Raw genomic sequence first — 7626 nt, 5'->3', positions numbered from 1 at the left:
CAAAAAAAATTGCCAAATAAAGGGTTTTTTAATTTTATTAAGCAATATGTTAAAATTTTAGCATCCTTTAGGGCCACTGTTACTACCGTGTATTTAAGAAACATCTTATAATGTTTTCTGCAAAACAAAATCTTGCTCCAGCTGCTCCATTTTAAAAAAAATTATTTTTAAATAATTTAAACCGAGTGACACAAAATCGCAACACAAGTTTTCGTTCATTTTTTTTTAACTCTATGATCAATTTTTAATGCAACAAATCTCTTTTTACATTCAATTGATCAGGACTTTTGAGTTGAAGTATTTATTTGCCTGTCACCTTGAAAACTAAGATGGTGGCGAAGTTCAAATGAAAATAAAATTTCACATCCGGGTCTTACTTTTTGCGTAATTTTATTTTGGTGTTTTCAAGTAACAACTGAACTAAAAAGTAGCTTTTTTTCAGAGTTCAAAAATCATTCAGTTCCTATAAGATCTTTATATGAAGTCTGCCATCAAAAACTATTGATAAAAGAAACTTTATATAATAGTCTGTGTGAAAGCTGTAGAAATCAAAACCAAAAACTTATAGGGTCATTGGCAAATAATTATTTTTGTCAATTTCGAAAAAAATGGCAGATTGCTAACCGAAATAAAAATAGATTTATGGTGAGATACGCAGCATGGCTGGAAACAAGTGTAACCATACCTTGCAACAAACCAAGAATTTCTAATGTTGGTCGACAGAAAGTAAAATTTGACAATTTAAGTTATGCTGGAAAATATAAAAGAACAAAAAAACTCCGAGAATTTGAAACCAGTGAGCTTGTGTTTGCTACAGAAATCGGTTTAAGAACTTCCGGTAAGCCTGCAGCTGCAAGTTTATTGGCTCAAGTAGCAAACTCATCAAATGAGTCAGTCAAGCATTTGAAAATATCAAATGATTCAAATAGTAACCAAAAAACAAGTTTTCAAATGTCTCCAGAGAAAGCGCTGTCCCTAATAATAGATACGAATCTTTCTAAGCGACAGTATCAATTGTTACGAAATAATGCGAAAGAAAACAATTTAAATTTATATCCACCATATAATACAATAAGAAACGCCAAACAATTATGTTACCCCTCAGATATCACTGCTACAGAACACTCTGTTTGTGTTACTTTACAGTCATTACTAGATCACACTGTATCCAGATTATTTTTAGTACTTGAGCTTTCTTCCGATAATTTTAATCAAACTAACAACAATTTGACTTTGCTAAGTAAGTGGGGATGTGCGGCAGTTCAGGACAAAAGAGTATAAACAAGGTTTTCAGGAGGGTGATTTTATTGATAGTAATTTATTTTGTCCTGTTTGGTTCCCTTAGCATTGTACTCGAAAGATTTAAAAACAAAAAATTCTTTTATGGCAAAATCCACGACCTTCGTCAACTGTTTATTGCAGGCCTATAAAAATGCAATTTTTAAAAGAAACCATTGAAGTATCTAAAAATGAAAAAAGTAACATGGATAAAGAAATACAACAACTTGTTGAAACTGTAGTTGTAGTAAGTGAGCATTTGACTGCTTACATAAAACATGAGTTAATAATGTCAATGATTGATGGTAAGATGATTAGTGCTTTGACAGATACATCGTCACAAAAGTGTTTTATTTGTGGGGCTTTACCTTCACATATGAATGATATAGATGTTGTGCTGAAAAGACCAATACGGGAGGATAATTTAAAATTTGGAATGTCTACCTTACACGCGTGGATTCGTTGTCTGGAATGCCTGCTTAAGATAAGTTACCGTTTAAGTTTACAAAAATGGCGATGTGTTGGAAAAGATAAAATTGTAAGTCAAAACGAAAAGCAAAGAATTCAAAAAGGGTTTAGAAATCGTTTAGGCATAATTGTAGATGTAGTGAAACAAGGTGTTGGTACAAGTAATGACGGTAATACCGCGCGCAAATTTTTCCAAAATTATACAATATCTGCCGAAATAACAGGTTTGAATCAAAATTTAATATATCGATTCTTTGTGATCCTACAAGTTATTACCAGCGGATTCAGCATTGACATTAATAGTTTTAAATCATACTCCTTAGAAACTAGTAAGCAATTTGTATTTCTTTATCCGTGGTACAAAATGCCTGTCACTATACATAAAATTCTTATCCATGGGGGAGATATCATAAAATCGTTCCTGTACCCATCGGACAATTATCGGAGGAAGCTCAAGAAGCTCGAAATAAGGAGTACAGACGATACAGGGAATATCATTCAAGAAAAATGAGCAGAATGGGAGACTAATACAGATGTATTTCATAATCTATTGATTTCTTCTGATCCACTAATTACAAGTTTAAGAAAACTTAAGTTATCCAAAAAGAAAAGGCTTGTTCCCGAAGCTCTAAATTTATTAAAATCATTTGATCCAAATCCATCATCTTTTTCAACGACAATAATGACAGTAGCAGTGATTCTGAATAGCTGGATCTTTTTCTTAAAAAAATAAGTTAACTTTTGTGATTAGCCTTTTCGGTTAGCCGTTAAATTTATTGTTTTTTCTTAAATACCATATGTTCACTTATAAGAACATTGCTTATGTTATTTAATGTTTTGTTCAATTTCAAACAAAATAACCTATTGTATGATCTTTTTAACTTTATGTATGTAATTCATAATTTTTTTTGAATATCTTTTCGTTTTCAATACACAGGGTGTAGACGTTTTATTTTTAATCGGATTTTTTAAAATCTCAAAAATCCTTTTAAAAATTGTGTTAAAAGTTGGTAGCATTATTTGTATTATTATATATATACTTAGTATAAGTATATTTTTTATATAAGTATTAACGACCTCATTAGGACAAATCGAGACTAAAATCGCAGCTAAAATTATTAAGTACCGTGGCCGTAGCTTTTGGTTTAGGCAATGTTATTGATAAAGATGTACGCCACTGATTTTTCTCTTCATTCTTAATTTTTTTTAGACGAGGCAAATTAAAATACAACTTTTTTTATTTTTTTTAGCACCTTGCCTCATCTTCAAGAAAAAAAACTCTCTATTACATATTCCCTGATTATATACAAATCCATTTAATTAGTTATCATTGACACTCTGTATACCAAAAAAGAGGAGAAACTCGAAAAAATGTTATACTACATCTTCATTTTAAAATTAAGTGAGGATTCGCGCCTTTCATTTTGTTAATAAAGTTATATCCTGTATAGGGAATTTAGGGAGTACCCTGTATACAAATCCATTTAATTAGTTATCATTGACACTCTGTATACCAAAAAAGAGGAGAAACTCGAAAAAATGTTATACTACATCTTCATTTTAAAATTAAGTGAGGATTCGCGCCTTTCATTTTGTTAATAAAGTTATATCCTGTATAGGGAATTTAGGGAGTACCCTGTATAGCAACAATTATAGTTTATTAAAGTCCGATGTTCGTAAAAATTGTATTTATTCATTTTTTAATACATATTTAGATAAAAGTTGTTGACATACAAAAAGAAATTGAATTAGTCAAACTCCTAGTTACTGTTTGACCAGCGGATCTGTAGCTACGGAAGGAATGCGAGAAAAAAAAAATCGATATTGCCACGTTTATCTATAAAATTGCAAAATTGCCAGACATGAACTATAAATTTAATATATTTTTATTATATATAATGTGTTTAGCATATATTCTGACGTATATTACTAAGAAATTTTAACGTAGTTCATATTGTTCGATATGTTTTATTTAATAACTTATTTCTTTCATTCTGTATAATCTGCCTATTATGAAAGTTGAAGATTTTCAACGATATCATTGGCAAACCGGCATCGCCGCGCATGGCCGCCTATTCATCGAACATGATTGGCGAGTACGTCACAGGATTTGTTACCGCTTACTTTAATAAAATTATTTTTCTTACATAGATAAGAAATATTTAAATATTATTTTATCTTCGGGTCTTAAGAGTTTTTTCTCTCTAAGAGTTAATTTTAAACATAAGATTAATGTTAAACATAAGTTCTTTTTACAGTTTCGAAACAATGCATTTTTCATGTTTAAATCGCGAACGGTGAGTATACTGAAATCGTTCCCGGCAATTATAGTAAATACCACTCTGTGTCGTAATTTTGTTAAAGATAATTCTGAAAATATAATCACATAACTTATATATTTTAATACGGAAAATATACATATTGACAGACGTACGGATTTAAATAGCTGGTTTAAGGAATAAGTAGCACATTAAACTTTCAACAAACTGTCATTATAATCAATTACCATCATTTCGTTTTCTTAAATGCGTATTGGCTAAATTTTAATAAAAAATATTCTAGTAATTTATTATTAAAATCTTAATAATAAATTACTAGAATATTTAAAAACAGAAGTTAATAAAATGGATGAAGATGGTAAACATTATTTTTTATTATTATTTGATGAACTAGTCTTAAGTAGTGGTTTTTCAATATTTATAGAGAAATAATTATCAGCTATAAAGATCTTAGTCATTTAGGCCGATCCATTAAAGCAGCAGATCATGCCGTCTTTAAAACAGTTAAAATACCCTATAATTAAATTACAGGGGCTGATTTCAACGACACCAAGGGCTTTAAATAAGTTGTTATCAAAAATTCCTATACAAATGGGTATTTCAGAGTCAATTTTTACTAGTAGGTATCACAAATATGTCCAAGAATATGAAAAACAAGAATAAATATTGTAATTAAATTTTTGACGAAATGTCTCTTCAGTCACATATAGATTACATTTATATCTTGGATATGGTAGTAGGATTTACCAAAAATCTAAATGTGACTAATCATGTCATAGTTTTTATGTTACGGGGAGTTTTCCGTAAATGGAAACAGCCTGTAACATACATATTTAATAAACCTGCTATGCCAGCAGCTGAAATTGTTTTTTACATTAAAATTATAACTGAAAAAGTAATTTCAACTGGTCTGACACTAATAGACTTAATATGCGACCAAGGTCCTAATAATGTAAAAGGTATAAATTTGCTTCAATAATGAAAATTGGGATAAAGGATAGACCAGTTTTACCACTTTTTGATCCACCACATCTTTTAATAAGCACAAGAAATAATTTTTTTAACAAAAGTTTGTTATTTACTGTAGACAATAAAAAAAAATAAGATCATGGTCACATATTATTAAAGCCTACCATATAGACAAATTTATGAGGAAAATAACAGGTCAACATATCTACGAAGATAGAATGAGAAAAATGAAAGTTTCATATTGCAGCACAAATATTTAGTAAAACAGTAGCATCTGCAATAAAATACTGTGCAATATCAGACATAAAATCCGCTGATGGAGCTTCAGAGTTGGCTGCTGAAAAAGTAAAATGTCAAATTATTGACATTTTTTGATAAACTGTTTGACAGTACTAATGGTAGTTTTGGACAGTCAAGTGCAGGAAACCCAATAAGAGGTTTTATGTCCAATAAACCAGCACATGTTAGGTTTTGAAGAAGTGCAGTAAATGTTTTAGAAACCATGGAATTTATAAAATCAAAACCAACAGATAGATCCAAGCCAGCAGTATTAAATGGTTGGATAGAACTATCAAGGGATTTATACAAATAAATAGCATTCTAATGCTTCATGGTTTCAAAGCATTTGCTCCACGAATGTTTAACCAAGAATTTGTATACAGGGTTGTTCACCACATACGACACGGAGTATTGTAGCTAAACGATTAGATTTTTACAAATTGTAAGTTTTGGGTTCGTTGAAGGACTATTAGAGCTACAATTTAAAAATATTTTACAAGATACAGAGTGTCCCAAATAAATAAAAAATATCAAAGTTGAATTTTTTAAAGGGTATATTATTGCAGTTTTAGTTTCTACGATTAAAATAAAGGTAAATTTGATTAAGATTTATTACACTTAAACCTTACAGTTTTTGAAATATTTTCAATTTTGTGAAATTGCAGTATAAATTTTAAGGGTTCATTTCTCCGAGGGTATCAAAGTTTTTAATACTAAATATTTACTGAAGTTTATTTATTGATCAGTTATTGTGTTGCAATAATAAGAATTATACTACCTTATACAGAGTGTCTAAAAATTTATTTTAAATAATTACTAGCTTTAAACGGCAATAACTGGTTTAATTTAAACGGAACACCCTGTATCTTTTATGAGAATCAGATGCACAATTTAATTGTCATCCAAATTGTATTATACCATTTTTTACCTATCTCTTCAAGTTTCCGTAGAAAATGCATTTTCTTGTAATTTAGAACTCATTTATCAGTATACCTATGGAATATTGACATTTTAGATTGTTTTTAAAACAACAAATGTACAAAATGTACAGGCTAGTAATATTATCGTTTTTAGTAAAACGATAATATTACTAGCCAATTTGTATGCAAAAAGAAAACTATGTAAATCTTTATAAAAGAGTATACCATTAATTAAATATACCACCAGTATTTACGACTAAATACTAATTAATTACGTACTTAATTGCGTTCATTAATAAATTATTCTAAATAAATGTGGATTTGAACAGAAATCTATATAATAATAAGTTATGAAAATCAACGTTTCTGTTGTTATAAATAAGCATTTGTCAAAAAATTAAATATCATTTTTAAGGTGTTGGTTTCTTACCACACTGTCTAATACACATACATAATTCAGTTTTTTAGTATTTGGAGCAATTATTATTAATCAACGCAAACAGTCAATTAATGTAGTTTGAATACTCGAATCATATTAATTGGTCCTCTTTAACAAATATTTAAACAGGTTTTTTTATTTTTTAATGAAATAAACGAACTATATCGACAATATTAGTATCTGTACTCTTTAAAAAGTTGGTACATCTTTAAAAATAATCTAAAATGTCAGTATTCCATGGGTATATTGATAAATGAGTTCTAAATTACAAGAAAATGCATTTTCTACGGAAACTTGAAGAAATAGGTAAAAAATGGTATAATACAATCTGATAGACAATTAAATTGTGCATCTGATTCTCATAAAATATACAGAGTGTTCCATTTAAATTAAACAAGTTATTGCCGTTTAAAGCTAATAATTATTTAAAATAAATATTTAGACACACTGTATAAAGTCGTAAAATATTTATTATTGCAACACAATAACTGATCAATAAATAAACTTCACTAAATATTTAGTATTAAAAACTTTGATACCCTCGGAGAAATGAAGCCTTAAAATTTATACTGCAATTTCTAAAAATTGAAAATATTTCAAAAACGGTAAGGTTTAAGTGTAATAGACCTTAATCAAATTTACCTTTATTTTAATCGTAGAAACTAAAAATGTAATAATATACAAGGTGTTCCATTTAAAAAATACAACTTTGATATTTTTTATTTATTTGGGACACTCTGTATCTTGTAAAAATATTTTTAAATTGTAGCTCTAATAGTCCTTCAACGAACCCAAAACTTACAATTTGTAAAAACCTAATCATTTAGCTACAATATTCCGTGTCGTATGTGGTGAACAACCCTGTATAACCAATAATCAAAAATTATTTGATAAAATTTCTTTTGTCAAATAAGACAATATGGCATTAGAAATACAAATCCTATATGTGCTGCTTTTGCAAGTTTTTAGAAAGCCTTAAAAGATACCATCCTGA

The sequence above is a fragment of the Sitophilus oryzae genome, unplaced genomic scaffold, assembly GCF_002938485.1.
Source record: "Sitophilus oryzae breed Bouriz unplaced genomic scaffold, Soryzae_2.0 scaffold_297_pilon_pilon, whole genome shotgun sequence".
Lineage (NCBI taxonomy): Eukaryota > Metazoa > Arthropoda > Insecta > Coleoptera > Curculionidae > Sitophilus > Sitophilus oryzae.
Note: the sequence above shows the minus strand (reverse complement) of the source record.